Here is a 14,558-nt window from a genome sequence, read left to right as displayed (position 1 = left end):
AGAGGGTTGCTCACCACTCGGTAGGATTTTACTAACTTAGGCGGGTACTGGACTACAACTAATCCCCCGAGTGAGAGGGTTGCTCACCACTCGGTAGGATTTTACAAACTTATGCGAGTACTGGACTACAGCTAAGCCCCCGAGTGAGAGGGTTGCTCACCACTCGGTAGGATTTCACAAACTTAGGCGAGTACTGGACTGCAGCTAAGCCCCCGAGTGAGAGGGTTTCTCACCACTCGGTAGGATTTTACAAACTTAGGCGAGTATTGGACTGCAGCTAAGCCCCCGAGTGAGAGGGTTGCTCACCACTTGGAAGGATTTTACTAACTTAGGCGAGTACTGGACTGCAGCTAAGCCCCCGAGTGAGAGGGTTGCTCGCCACTCGGTAGGATTTTACAAACTTAGGCGAGTACTGGACTGCAGCTAAGCCCCCGAGTGAGAGGCTTGCTCACCACTCGGTAGGATTTTCTTTCGAACTTAGGCGAAACGGATTCGCAGCTAAGTCACCCACTGGGGGATTTCAGACGCAAATAAAAGCAACAACAACCGTTCAAGAGGACTGTAAAGCTCTTGTCTTTGATAAACAAATTACAAAGGTATTTCTTATTACATTTTATTCGAACGAGTACTTAAGTATAAAAGGGGCGGAGCAGCTCCGCATTCCAAGCCTGTGGCTCGTCCTTCTTATGCTTGACACTGTAAAGGTGGTATGCTCCATTGTGGAGCACTCTGGTGACAATGAAGGGACCTTCCCAAGCTGGGGCGAGCTTGTGTGGTTTTTGCTGATCCACTCTAAGAACCAAGTCTCCCTCTTGAAAGGCTCGACCCTACACGTGTCTAGCGTGGAATCGACGATAGTCTTGCTGATAAATGGTCGACCAGATCAAGGCCATCTCTCTTTCCTCCTCTAGGAGGTCGACTGCGTCTTGCCGAGCTTGTTCTGCTTCATGTTCAGAGAAGAGCTCAACTCGTGGTGCATTATGAAGCAAGTCACTTGGTAGAACAGCTTTAGCCCCATAGACCAAGAAGAATGGAGTTTGGCCAGTCGACCGACTGGGAGTTGTCCTCAATCCCCAGAGAACTGATGGAAGTTCATCAACCCAGGCACCCGCTACGTGCTTGAGATCTCGCATCAGTTGGGGTTTCAGTCCTTTGAGAATCAGGCCATTTGCTCTTTTTGCTTGTCCATTCGACTGGGGATGGGCGACTGAAGTATAGTCGACTCGTGTGCCTTGTGAGGCGCAGAAGGTTCTGAACTCATCAGAATCGAAGTTCGATCCGTTGTCAGTGATGATGCTGTGCGGAACCCCATATCTGAAAATCAACTCTCTGATGAAGCTGACAGCAGTACTAGCTTCAAGATTCTTAATAGGCTTGGCTTCGATCCATTTGGTAAACTTGTCGACTGCTACAAGCACATGAGTGAAGCTGCTCCTACTAGTCCTCAGTGGACCAACCATGTCCAATCCCCAAACAACAAAGGGCCAGACGAGTGGAATGGTCTTAAGGGCTGATGCAGGTTTGTGCAACATATTGGAAACTAGTAGAAAATGGAGCTTTAAAACCGGTTCGTAAGGGCCTTTAGTGCTGGTTCCATAACTGGCACTAAAGGGTGGGCATTAAAGGCCCCCCCCTTTAGTACCGGTTCGGCACGAACCGGCGCTAAAGTGCCACCACGTGGCATGAGCTCGCGCCCAACCGGTACTAAAGATTTTTTTTTTGAATTTTTTTTGAAAATTTTGGAATTTTTTTATTTTTGATTTTTCTAAATTATTTGATGATTTAGTCTCTAATCACCTCTCTTAACTGCTCAAGTGTGGATCACTCATTCCAAATCGCGTAACTTCCCGGCCGGTCACCCATCCTCTCACTCCCCCAGCCTGAGCACGCTTAACTTCGGAGTTCTATTCCCCCTACATTCCAAGTCTGCACTTGTTGTTTTCCTGACAAATGTAAGCTGTCAATCCTATTAACCCTCAGCAGTTTAGCTTGAGCATTAGGTCACACGTTTCACCGTTTGAGTTTGAAACTATTATTCTAAAAAACAGTAATTATTTAGTAACACTAATATTTCTTGAATAAGTTTGACCATAGTTTGACCACAGTTTGACCAGATTTGACCAAAATTCAAAAAAATGAAATAATTATTTAGTAACACTAATATTCTTGAATAATTATGTAGTAACATTAATACTTCTTGAATAAGTAGTTTGACCAGATTTAACCAATTTTTTTTAAAAAAACTGAAATTTGACCATATCTTTTTTTCCTTTTGGAATTTGAGGTTTCTAAAAAATTGCAAACAGGCCGTAGGCGGTCTCCATCGGATGCGGATTTTTGTGTTGAATTTTTTGATATATTATATGTTTTTTCTGACATCGTATGCAAAAGTTATAACCATTTTACATTTTCCCTACACTTTTTGCAAAACATGTCCAAATTTAAGTTTTCAAATTTTCCTAACTAGTAGATGTAGTAATATAACTACCTCTGGAAGGATTTTATTTTTTGATTTTTTATCATTTTATTTTGATTTTTTCAAAACTGAAATGGCGATACACGGGGGGGGGGGGGTAGAGTTTGAAAATTGCCCCGTTTAGTGTGGGTTCGTGGCACGAACCCACACTAAAGGCTTGTCCCCTTTAGTGTGGGTTCGTGGCACGAACCGGTACTATAGGTTAGACCTTTAGTACCGGTTTGTGTCACAAACCGGTACTAAAGACACAAACCGGTACTAAAGGGGCTCGTGGGGACCCGGCTTGACGCCAGCCTGCCACTATCCCTTTAGTACCGGTTCGTGGCACGAACCGGTACTAAATGCTCAACACGAATCGGTACTAATGCATATGGTGCCTTTGGTGTCGGGCCAACTTCAAACCCACACTAATGTGTCTCACATTAGACCCTTTTTCTACTAGTGGGAGTAGAACTGGCAGCCTTCACATCTGTCGACTATATCGTTCGCCATGTCATTTGCTCGTGGCCAATAAAATCCAGCTCAGTATGCTTTAGCCACGATGGTCCGAGAGGACGCATGGTGACCATAGGTCCCCGAATGGATGTCGTGGAGGATCACTCGCCTTCTTTTGGTGTTATGCATTTCTGGCTGACACCAGTTGCACTTTCTCTTAACAGTTGCCCTCTTATTACAGTAAAGGCCTTGGATCGACGGACGATCTGTCGAGCCTCTTCTTCATCCTCTGGGAGCTCTTTCCTAAGGATATATGCAATGTATGGCACTGTCCAGTCGGGAGTGATGACCAACACCTCCATGATCAAGTCGACCACGGCTGGGACCTCGACTTCAGTCGGATCTGTGGCACTCCTAGGTTGCGGGGGCTCTTTAGCGAAGGGATCTTCTTGAACTGAAGGTGCATGAATATGCTCCAGGAACACATTACTGGGAATAGCTTCTCTCTTGGATCTTTGCTAAATCATCTGCTGCTTGATTTTTCAGTCGGGGTACATGATGGAGATCTAACCCCTCAAACTTCTTTTCCAACTTCCTCACCGCGTTCCAGTAATCAGTCATGGCTGGGCTTCTGACGTCCCACTCCTTCATCACTTGATTGACTACCAAATCTGAGCCGCCATAGACCATGAGGTGACGGACGCCGAGTGAGATGGCCATACGCAACCCACACAAGAGTGCTTCATATTCTGCTTCGTTATTGGAGGAATCAAAGTGAATCTGGAGGACATATCTGAGCTTGTCTCCTCGGGGGGATACCATTACCACCCCAGCACCGGAACCATTCAGCATCTTGGAACCATCAAAGAACATGGTCCAGTGCTCCGAGTGAACTTGATTCGGTAGTTGTTGTTCAATCCACTCGGTGAGGAAATTTGCTATTGCTTGGGACTTGATAGCTTTCTTTGCCTCGAACTAGATATCTAAGGGAAGGAGTTCAATCGCCCACTTTGCCACTCAACCAGTTGCATCTCTATTGTTCAGAATCTCTGATAATGGAGCGTCGCTGACGACTGTAATGGAGTGATCAGAGAAGTAATGTGCAACCTTCTTCGTGGTCATATAAATCCCATAAACAAGCTTCTGATAATGTGGAGTCAAAACTTCAGAGACATAGTATACTGGGCGCTGAACTTTGTAAGCTTTTCCTTCCTCTTCCCGCTTGACCATAAGTACTGTATTGACGACTTGTCCAGTGGCTGCAATGTAAAGCACTAAAGGCTCTTTGCTGATTGGAGCAGCAAGCACAGGCTGGGTGGAAAGCAGGGCTTTGAGCTCTGCAAATGCTGCATCAGCTTCAGGAGTCCACTCGAACTTATATGACTTCTTCATCAGTCGGTAAAGAGGCAGTGCCTTTTCACCGAGGCAAGAAATGAATCGACTTAGGGCGGCCAAACTGTTGGGGAACGTAGCAGAATTTTAAAATTTTCTACACATCACCAAGATCAATCTATGGAGTCATCTAGCAATGAGGGAGAGAGGAGTGCATTTACATACCCTTGTAGATCGCGTACGGAAGCGTTCAAGAGAACAGGGTTGATGGAGTCGTACTCGACGTGATCCAAATCACCGATGACCTAGTGCCGAATGGACGGCATCTCCGCGTTCAACACACGTACGGTTGGGAAGACGTCTCCTCCTTGATCCAGCAAGGGGGAAGGAGAGGTTGATGAAGATCCAGCAGCACGACGGCGTGGTGGTGGATGCAGCAGGATCCCGGCAGGGCTTCGCCAAGCGCAAGCGGGGAGGAGAGGTGTTACGGAGGGAGAGGGAGGCGCCAAAAGCAAGGGGTGTGCGGCTTCCCTCCCTCCCCCTTCTTTATATAGGGGCCTTTGGGGGGCGCCGGCCCTAGGAGATGGATCTCCAAGGGGGCGGCAGCCAAGGGGTGGCTTCCCCCCCAAGCCAAGTGGGGGGCGCCCCCACCCCTAGGGTTTCCCAAACCTAGGCGCAGGGGAGGCCCAAGTACGTACCGATTGACAAAGGGAATTGTATACGGATTGATTGAATCCTCGACATCGTGGTTCTTTCGATGAGATCATCGTGGAGCATGTGGGAGCCAACATGGGTATCCATATCCCGCTGTTGGTTATTGACCGGAGAGGCGTCTCGGTCATGTCTGCATGTCTCCCGAACCCGTAGGGTCTACACACTTAAGGTTCGGTGACGCTAGGGTTGTAGAGATATTAGTATGCAGTAACCCGAAAGTTGTTCGGAGCCCCGTATGAGATCCTGGACGTCACGAGGAGTTCTGGAATGGTCCGGAGGTAAATATTTATATATAGGAACTCAAGTTTCGGCCATCGGGAAGGTTTCGGGGTCTCCGGTATTGTACCGGGACCACCGGAAGGGTCTCGGGGGTCCACCGGGTGGGGCCACCTATCCCGGAGGGCCCCATGGGATGAAGTTGGAGGGGAACCAGCCCCTGGTGGGCTGGTGCGCCCCCCTTGGGCGTCCCCTGCGCCTAGGGTTGGGAAACCCTAGGGGTGGGGACGCCCCCCACTTGGCTTGGGGGGGGGAAGCCACCCCTTGGCCGCCGCCCCCTTGGAGATCCATCTCCTAGGGCCGGCGCCCCCCAAGGCCCCTATATAAAGAAGGGGGGAGGGAGGGCAGCCGCACACCCCTTGCTTTTGGCGCCTCCCTCTCCCTCCGTAACACCTCTCCTCCCCACTTGCGCTTGGCGAAGCCCTGCCGGGATCCTGCTGCATCCACCACCACGCCGTCGTGTTGCTGGATCTTCATCAACCTCTCCTTCCCCCTTGCTGGATCAAGAAGGAGGAGACGTCTTCCCAACCGTACGTGTGTTGAACGCGGAGATGCCGTCCATTCGGCACTAGGTCATCGGTGATTTGGATCACGTCGAGTACGACTCCATCAACCCCGTTCTCTTGAACGCTTCCGCACACGATCTACAAGGGTATGTAGATGCACTCCTCTCTCCCTCATTGCTAGATGACTCCATAGATTGATCTTGGTGATGCGTAGAAAATTTTAAAATTCTGCTACGTTCCCCAACAGTGGCATCATGAGCTAGGTCTATGCATAGTTTCTATGCACGAGTAGAACAAAAAGTAGTTGTGGGCATCGATATTGTCCATTATATTGCCGTTACTAGTCTTATCTTGATTCGGCGGTATTGTGGGATGAAGAGGCCCGGACCAACCTTACACGTACGCTTACGTGAGACCGGTTCCACCGACTGCCATGCACTAGTTGCATAAGGTGGCTAGCGGGTGTCTGTCTCTCCCACTCTAGTCGGATCGGATTCGATGAACAGGGTCCTTATGAAGGGTAAATAGAAATTGGCAATTCACATTGTGGTTTTGGCGTAGGTAAGAAACGTTCTTGCTAGAAACCTATAGCAGCCACGTAAAAACTTGCAACAACAATTAGAGGACATCTAACTTGTTTTTGCAGCAAGTGCTTTGTGATGTGATATGGCCAAAAGTTGTGATGAATGATATATGTGATGTATGAGATGATCATGTTCTTGTAATAGGAATCACGACTTGCATGTCGATGAGTATGACAACCGGTAGGAGCCACATGAGTTGTCTTAATTTATTTATGACCCGCGTGTCAACATAAACGTCATGTAATTACTTTACTTTATTGCTAAAGCGTTAGCCATAGTAGTAGAAGTAATAGTTGACGTGACAACTTCATGAAGACACGATGATGGAGATCATGATGATGGAGATCATGATGATGGAGATCATGGTGTCATGCCGGTGACGACGATGATCATGGCACCCCGAAGATGGAGATCATAAGGAGCGAAATGATATTGGCCATATCATGTCACTATTTGATTGCATGTGATGTTTATCATGTTTTACATCTTATTTGCTTAGAACGACGGTAGCTTAAATAAGATGATCCCTCGAATTAATTTCAAGAAAGTGTTCCCCCTAACTGTGCATCGTTGCGAAGGTTCGTTGTTTCGAAGGACCACGTGATGATCGGGTGTGATAGATTCTAATGTTCGAATACAACGGGTGTAAGCCAGATTTACACACGCAATACACTTAGGTTGACTTGACGAGCCTAGCATGTACAGACATGGCCTCGGAACACGGAGGACCGAAAGGTCGAGCATGAGTCGTATAGAAGATACGATCAACATGGAGATGTTCACCGATGTTGGCTAGTCCGTCTCACGTGATGATCGGACACGGCCTAGTCAACTCGAATCATGTTTCACTTAGGTGACTGGAGGGATGTCTATCTGAGTGGGAGTTCATTGAATAATTTGATTAGATGAACTTAATTATCATGAACTTAGTCTAAAATCTTTACAATATGTCTTTTAGATCAAATGGCCCATGTTGTCCTCAACTTCAACGCGTTCCTAGAGAAAACCAAGCTGAAAGACGATGGCAGCAACTATACGGACTGGGTCCGGAACCTGAGGATCATCCTCATAGCTGCCAAGAAAGATTATGTCCTAGAAGCACCGCTAGGTGACGCACCTGTCCCAGAGAACCAAGACATTATGAACGCTTGGCAGTCACGTGCTGATGATTATTCCCTCGTTCAGTGCGGCATGCTTTACAGCTTAGAACCGGGGCTCCAAAAGCGTTTTGAGAGACACGGAGCATATGAGATGTTCGAAGAGCTGAAAATGGTTTTCCAAGCTCATGCCCAGGTCGAGATATATGAAGTCTCCGACAAGTTCTTCAGCTGTAAGATGGAGGAAAATAGTTCTGTCAGTGAGCACATACTCAGAATGTCTGGGTTGCATAACCGCTTGACTCAGCTGGGAGTTAATCTCCCGGATGACGCGGTCATTGACAGAATCCTTCAGTCGCTTCCACCGAGCTACAAGAGCTTTGTGATGAACTTCAATATGCAGGGGATGGAAAAGACCATTCCTGAGGTATATTCAATGCTGAAATCAGCGGAGGTGGAAATCAAAAAGGAACATCAAGTGTTGATGGTGAATAAAACCACTAAGTTCAAGAAAGGCAAGGGTAGAAAGAACTTCAAGAAGGACGGCAAGGGAGTTGCCGCGCCCGGTAAGCAAGCTGCCGGGAAGAAGCCAAAGAATGGACCCAAGCCCGAGACTGAGTGTTTTTATTGCAAGGGAAGTGGTCACTGGAAGCGGAACTGCCCCAAATACTAGCGGACAAGAAGGCCGGCAACACTAAAGGTATATGTGATATACATGTAATTGATGTGTACCTTACCAGTACTCGTAGTAGCTCCTGGGTATTTGATACCGGTGCGGTTGCTCACATTTGTAACTCAAAGCAGGAGCTGCGGAATAAACGGAGACTGGCGAAGGACGAGGTGACGATGCGCATCGGGAATGGTTCCAAGGTCGATGTGATCGCCGTCGGCACGTTGCCTCTACATTTACCTACGGGATTAGTTTTAAACCTCAATAATTGTAATTTAGTGCCAGCTTTGAGCATGAACATTGTATCAGGATATCGTTTAATTCAAGATGGCTACTCATTTAAATCCGAGAATAATGGTTGTTCTATTTATATGAGAGATATGTTTTATGGTCATGCTTTGATGGTGAATGGTTTATTCTTAATGAATCTCGAGCGTAATGTTACACATATTCATAGTGTGAATACCAAAAGATGTAAGGTTGATAATGATAGTCCCACATACTTGTGGCACTGCCGCCTTGGTCACATAGGTGTCAAACGCATGAAGAAGCTCCATGCAGATGGACTTTTAGAGTCTCTTGATTACGAATCATTTGACACATGCGAACCATGCCTCATGGGTAAAATGACCAAGACTCCGTTCTCAGGAACAATGGAGCGAGCAACCAACTTATTGGAAATCATACATACTGATGTGTGCGGTCCAATGAGTGTTGAGGCTCGCGGTGGCTATCGTTATGTTCTCACCCTCACTGATGACTTGAGTAGATATGGGTATGTCTACTTAATGAAACACAAGTCTGAGACCTTTGAAAAGTTCAAGGAATTCCAGAGTGAGGTTGAGAATCAACGTGACAGAAAAATCAAGTTCTTGCGATCAGATCGTGGGGGAGAATACTTGAGTCACAAATTTTGCACACACTTAAGAAAATGTGGAATAGTTTCACAACTCACGCCGCCTGGAACACCTCAGCGTAATGGTGTGTCCAAACGTCATAATCGCACTCTATTAGATATGGTGCGATCTATGATGTCTCTTACCGATTTACCGCTGTCATTTTGGGGCTATGCTTTAGAGACTGCCGCATTCACTTTAAATAGGGCTCCGTCTAAATCCGTTGAGACGACACCGTATGAATTATGGTTTGGGAAGAAACCTAAGCTGTTGTTTCTAAAAGTTTGGGGATGCGATGCTTATGTCAAGAAACTTCAACCTGAAAAGCTCGAACCCAAATCGGAAAAATGCGTCTTCATAGGATACCCTAAATAAACTATTGGGTATACCTTCTACCTCAGATCCGAAGGCAAGTTCTTTGTTGCCAAGAATGGGTCCTTTCTAGAGAAAGAGTTTCTCTCGAAAGAAATAAGTGGGAGGAAAGTAGAACTTGATGAAGTATTACCTCTTGAACCGGTGAGTGGCGCAGCTCAAGAAAATGTTCCTGAGGTGCCTGCACCGACTAGAGAGGAAGTTGTTGATGATGATGATCATGAAACTTCAGATCAAGTTGCTACTGAACTTCGTAGGTCCACGAGGACACGTTCCGCACCAGAGTGGTACGGCAACCCTGTCTTGGAAATCATGCTGTTAGACAACGGTGAACCTTCGAACTATGAAGAAGCGATGGCGGGCCCGGATTCCGACAAATGGCTGGAAGCCATGAAATCCGAGATAGGATCCATGTATGAAAACGAAGTATGGACTTTGACTGACTTGCCCGTTGATCGGCGAGCCATAGAAAATAAATGGATCTTTAAGAAGAAGACAGATGTGGATGGTAATGTGACCATCTATAAAGCTCGGCTTGTCGCTAAGGGTTATCGACAAGTTCAAGGGGTTGACTACGATGAGACTTTCTCACCCGTAGTGAAGCTGAAGTCCGTCCGAATCATGTTAGCAATTGCCGCATTCTATGATTATGAGATATGGCAAATGGACGTCAAAGCGGCATTCCTTAATGGTTTCCTTAAGGAAGAATTGTATATGATGCAGCCGGAAGGTTTTGTCGATCCTAAGAATGCTGACAGGGTATGCAAGCTCCAACGCTCGATTTATGGGCTGGTGCAAGCATCTCGAAGTTGGAACATTCGTTTTGATGAGATGATCAAAGCATTTGGGTTTACGCAGACTTATGGACAAGCCTTCATTTACAAGAAAGTGAGTGGGAGCTCTGGTGCGCCCCCCCTTCAGCCCATGGGGCCCTCCGGGATAGGTGGCCCCACCCGGTGGACCCCCGGGACCCTTCCGGTGGTCCCGGTACAATACCGGAGACCCCGAAACCTTCCCGATGGCCGAAACTTGACTTCCTATATATAAATCTTTACCTCCGGACCATTCCGAAACTCCTCGTGACATTCGGGATCTCATCCGGGACTCCGAACAACTTTCAGGTTACTGCATACTAATATCTCTACAACCCTAGCGTCACCGAACCTTAAGTGTGTAGACCCTACGGGTTCGGGAGACATGCAGACATGACCGAGACGCCTCTCCGGTCAATAACCAACAGCGGGATCTGTATACCCATGTTGGCTCCCACATGCTCCACGATGATCTCATCGGAAGAACCACGATGTCGAGGATTCAATCAATCCGTATAAAATTCCCTTTGTCAATCGGTACATTACTTGCCCGAGACTCGATCGTCGGTATCCCAATACCTTGTTCAATCTCGTTACCGGCAAGTCACTTTACTCGTGCCATAATGCATGATCCCGTGATCAACCACTTGGTCACATTGAGCTCATTATGATGATGCATTACCGAGTGGGCCCAGAGATACCTCTCCGCCACACGGAGTGACAAATCCCAGTCTCGATTCATGCCAACCCAACAGACACTTTCGGAGATACCTGTAGTGTACCTTTATAGTCACCCAGTTACGTTGTGACGTTTGGCACACCCAAAGCACTCCTATGGTATCCGGGAGTTGCACAATCTCATGGTCTAAGGAAATGATACTTGACATTCGGAAAAGCTACAGCAAATGAACAATACGATCTTTGAGCTATGCTTAGGATTGGGTCTTGTCCATCACATCATTCTCCTAATGATGTGATCCCTTTATCAATGACATCCAATGTCCATAGTCAGGAAACCATGACCATCTTTTGATCAACAAGCTAGTCAACTAGAGGCTCACTAGGGACGTGTTGTGGTCTATGTATTCACACATGCATTATGATTTCCGGATAACACAATTATAGCATGAACAATAGACAATTATCATGAACAAAGAAATATAATAATAACCATTTTATTATTGCCTCTAGGGCATATTTCCAACACAAACAACTAGTAAGCTTTTGGACATCATGCACACGCACAAGGCGTTTCATCCGGAGTATGGCACCCACTTTCTCTAGGTTAGCGTCGATCCCCCATTCGGAAACGAGAAAACCGAGTAATTTTCCGCGTGGAACTCCAAACGTGCACTTTGATGGATTAAGCTTGATATCATACCTTCTGAGGTTGGTAAAAGTTTCAGCAAGGTCAGCCAGTAGGTCGGAACCTTTTCGTGACTTGACCACAATGTCATCCATGTATGCTTCCACATTCCGACTGATTTGAGTGAGCGGACACTTCTGGATCATCCTCATGAATGTGGCTCCGGCATTTTTCAAACCGAATGGCATAGTGACATAACAGAAGCACCCAAATGGGGTGATGAAAGCTGTTTTTATCTCATCGGGTCCATACAGACGGATCTGATGATACCCGGAATAAGCGTCCAAAAAGGACAAACGCTCACACCCTGGAGTCGAGTCGAATATTTGGTCGATGTGAGGGAGAGGAAAGTGATCTTTCGGGCAGGCCCGATTGATATGTTTGAAGTCGATGCACATGCGAAGTGAGTGGTCCTTCTTTGGGACCATGACAACATTAGCTAACCACTCGGAGTGGTAAATCTCTCGGATAAACTCAGCTGCCAGAAGCCGAGCCACTTCTTCACCGATTGCCATCCTCTTTTGTACAGCGGACCGTCGAAGATGTTCTTTGACTGGTTTCACCTTTGGGTCGACTCGCAAACGATGCTCAGCCAGTCACCTGGGAACACCTGGCATGTTAGAAGGTTTCCATGCAAATATGTCCCAGTTCTCACGGAGGAACTAGATGAGCGCTTCTTCCTATTTGGAGTCCTGTGTTGTTGACATGTGAGTCGGAGCAGCATTGGGATCCGTTGGATGAATATGAATCGGCTTTGTTTCACCAAACGACTGGAATGCTGAATCAGTGGCAGGCTTCTTAGCTCGCAACAAATCACTTGGATCTGCATTTTTTTGACACTCTTGCAACTCCACTACTGCCATCTATGCATCGGCGATGTTTGAGCCCTTCTGGAAGCACTCTTCTGCCTTCTTTCGACTGTCAGTGATAGTGATCACCCCTTTAGGACCAGGCATCTTCAATTTGAGGTACACGTAACATGGTCGAGCCATAAAACGTGCATAAGCTTGCCTGCCTAGAATAGCGTGATAAGCACTCTGGAAATCCACAACTTCAAATGTTAACTTTTCTTTGCGGTAATTCTTGGAATCACCGAAAACTACATCAAGGGCGATCTGACTGAGTGACACGGCCTTCTTGACAGGAATAACTCCATGGAAACTCATATTACTTTCGCTGAGTCTGGACATCGGAATGCCCATTCCTTTCAACGTCTCTGCATATAGTATATTCAGACCACTGCCACCATCCATCAGAACCTTAGTCAATCGAGTGCCTTCGACTACTGGGTCGACCACCAGCGCTTGCCTCCCAGGGGTGGCTATGTGCGCTGGGTGATCAGACTGGTCGAATGTAATGGCAGTCTGAAACCACTTCAAATAATTGGGTGTCACCGGAGCGACCATGTTCACTTCTCTGTTGATGACTTTCAGTCGACTCTTACTCTCAATGTCAGCGAAAATCATCAGAGTGGAATTGACGTGGGGGTAACCATCATCGTCCTCCTCCTCATCCTCAACTTTGTCTGATTCCTTCCCCTTTTCCTTTGGTTGTTTCTCTTGGAATTGCTGGATTAGGAGTCGACACTGTCGAGTGGTATGCTTCGGGTAAATGAAATTACCCTCTTCATCTTTTTTGGTGTGGATGTGGCATGGTAAATCTAGCACATCATTTCCACGAGTGAAGCCAGGAGGACTGCGTGGTCCATTGACCATCAAAACTTCTGCCGCGGGGTCGCTGCTGTCGCACTTGGATGCAGTCTCTATGGAGCTAGTCGACAGGTCGAACAGGCCGTAGAGAGTTTCGTCGGGCTCGATTGCCGTGAGTTGGGGGTGGCCGACTGGCGAGCCACCACATGCCTCACCCACCGCTGAATCCTCGATCGACCGGAACGCTTGCTCCAGCTGGCTGCAGGGAGGGAGGTCAGTACAGGAGCCGACCGATACCGAGTCGACGGCTGCCGTAGGAGGACGCCATGGACGCACATGCGAAAGTGCGTTGCCCCGCGGACGGGGAGCGCCTCGACGTCAAGTGGCGCTTCTTGGAGCCAAGCGAAGTCGTCGGCGATGAACACGAGCGTGCCGAGACAGATCTCGCGGCCCTCGGCCAAACCTCTGCCTGAAACCATGTTGATGGGGATCAGGAAAATCGCAACTTCTCCAAGAAGTCGCTAAGACACTGGCCCCACGGTGGGCGCCAAATGTCGTGGTTCTAAGTCTGAGAGTAGAATGGGGGGTAGGGATGTAGAGGCAAGATCTTAGCTATGGAGGAGTTGTACACGCGAGTTTTACGAGTTCAGGCCCTTCTTGGAGGAAGTAACAGCCCTGCGTCTCGGAGCCCGGAGGCGGTCGACTGGATTATATGCGTGTGAGTTACAGGGGGTGCGAACCCTTGTCCCTGAGGAGGGGGTGGCTTATATAGAGTTTGCCAGACCCCTCTCGCCCTCAGTTACAAAGGGTTTAAGGTACATAAAGATGGAGATGTTACTGGTAACACCTGCACTTAGGTGCTACAAATGACAATGAAGCCTACAAGTAAATGCTCGACCGTTGTTCGTGTAGAGTGACTTTAGCTCTTCTGCTCGTCGAGTGACTTCTGCGACGGTCGAGTGATATTGATTGTTCCGAGTGGAACGCCTATGGTCGAGTGGATAATGGTACTCTTTGAATGATCTTGGCTTTAGGGTGCTGTCCTAGGGGAGGATGCGTAGGTCAGGTCCATGACCCTACCCTAGGTACATAGCTTCATCAGACCCTACGGGTTTGAGAACTATGTAGACATGACCGAGACACGTCTCCGGTCAATAACCAATAGCGGAACCTGGATGCTCATATTGGTTCCTACATATTCTATGAAGATCTTTATCGGTCAAACCACATAACAATATACGTTGTTCCCTTTGTCATTGGTAAGTTACTTGCCCAAGATTCAATCGTCAGTATCTTAATACCTAGCTCAATCTCGTTACCGGAAAGTCTCTTTATTCATTCCATAGTGCATCATCCCATAACTAACTCATTAG

This window comes from Triticum urartu, chromosome 2 (genome assembly GCF_003073215.2).
Source record: "Triticum urartu cultivar G1812 chromosome 2, Tu2.1, whole genome shotgun sequence".
NCBI classification, from domain to species: Eukaryota; Viridiplantae; Streptophyta; class Magnoliopsida; order Poales; family Poaceae; genus Triticum; species Triticum urartu.
This window is presented reverse-complemented; position numbering follows the sequence as displayed.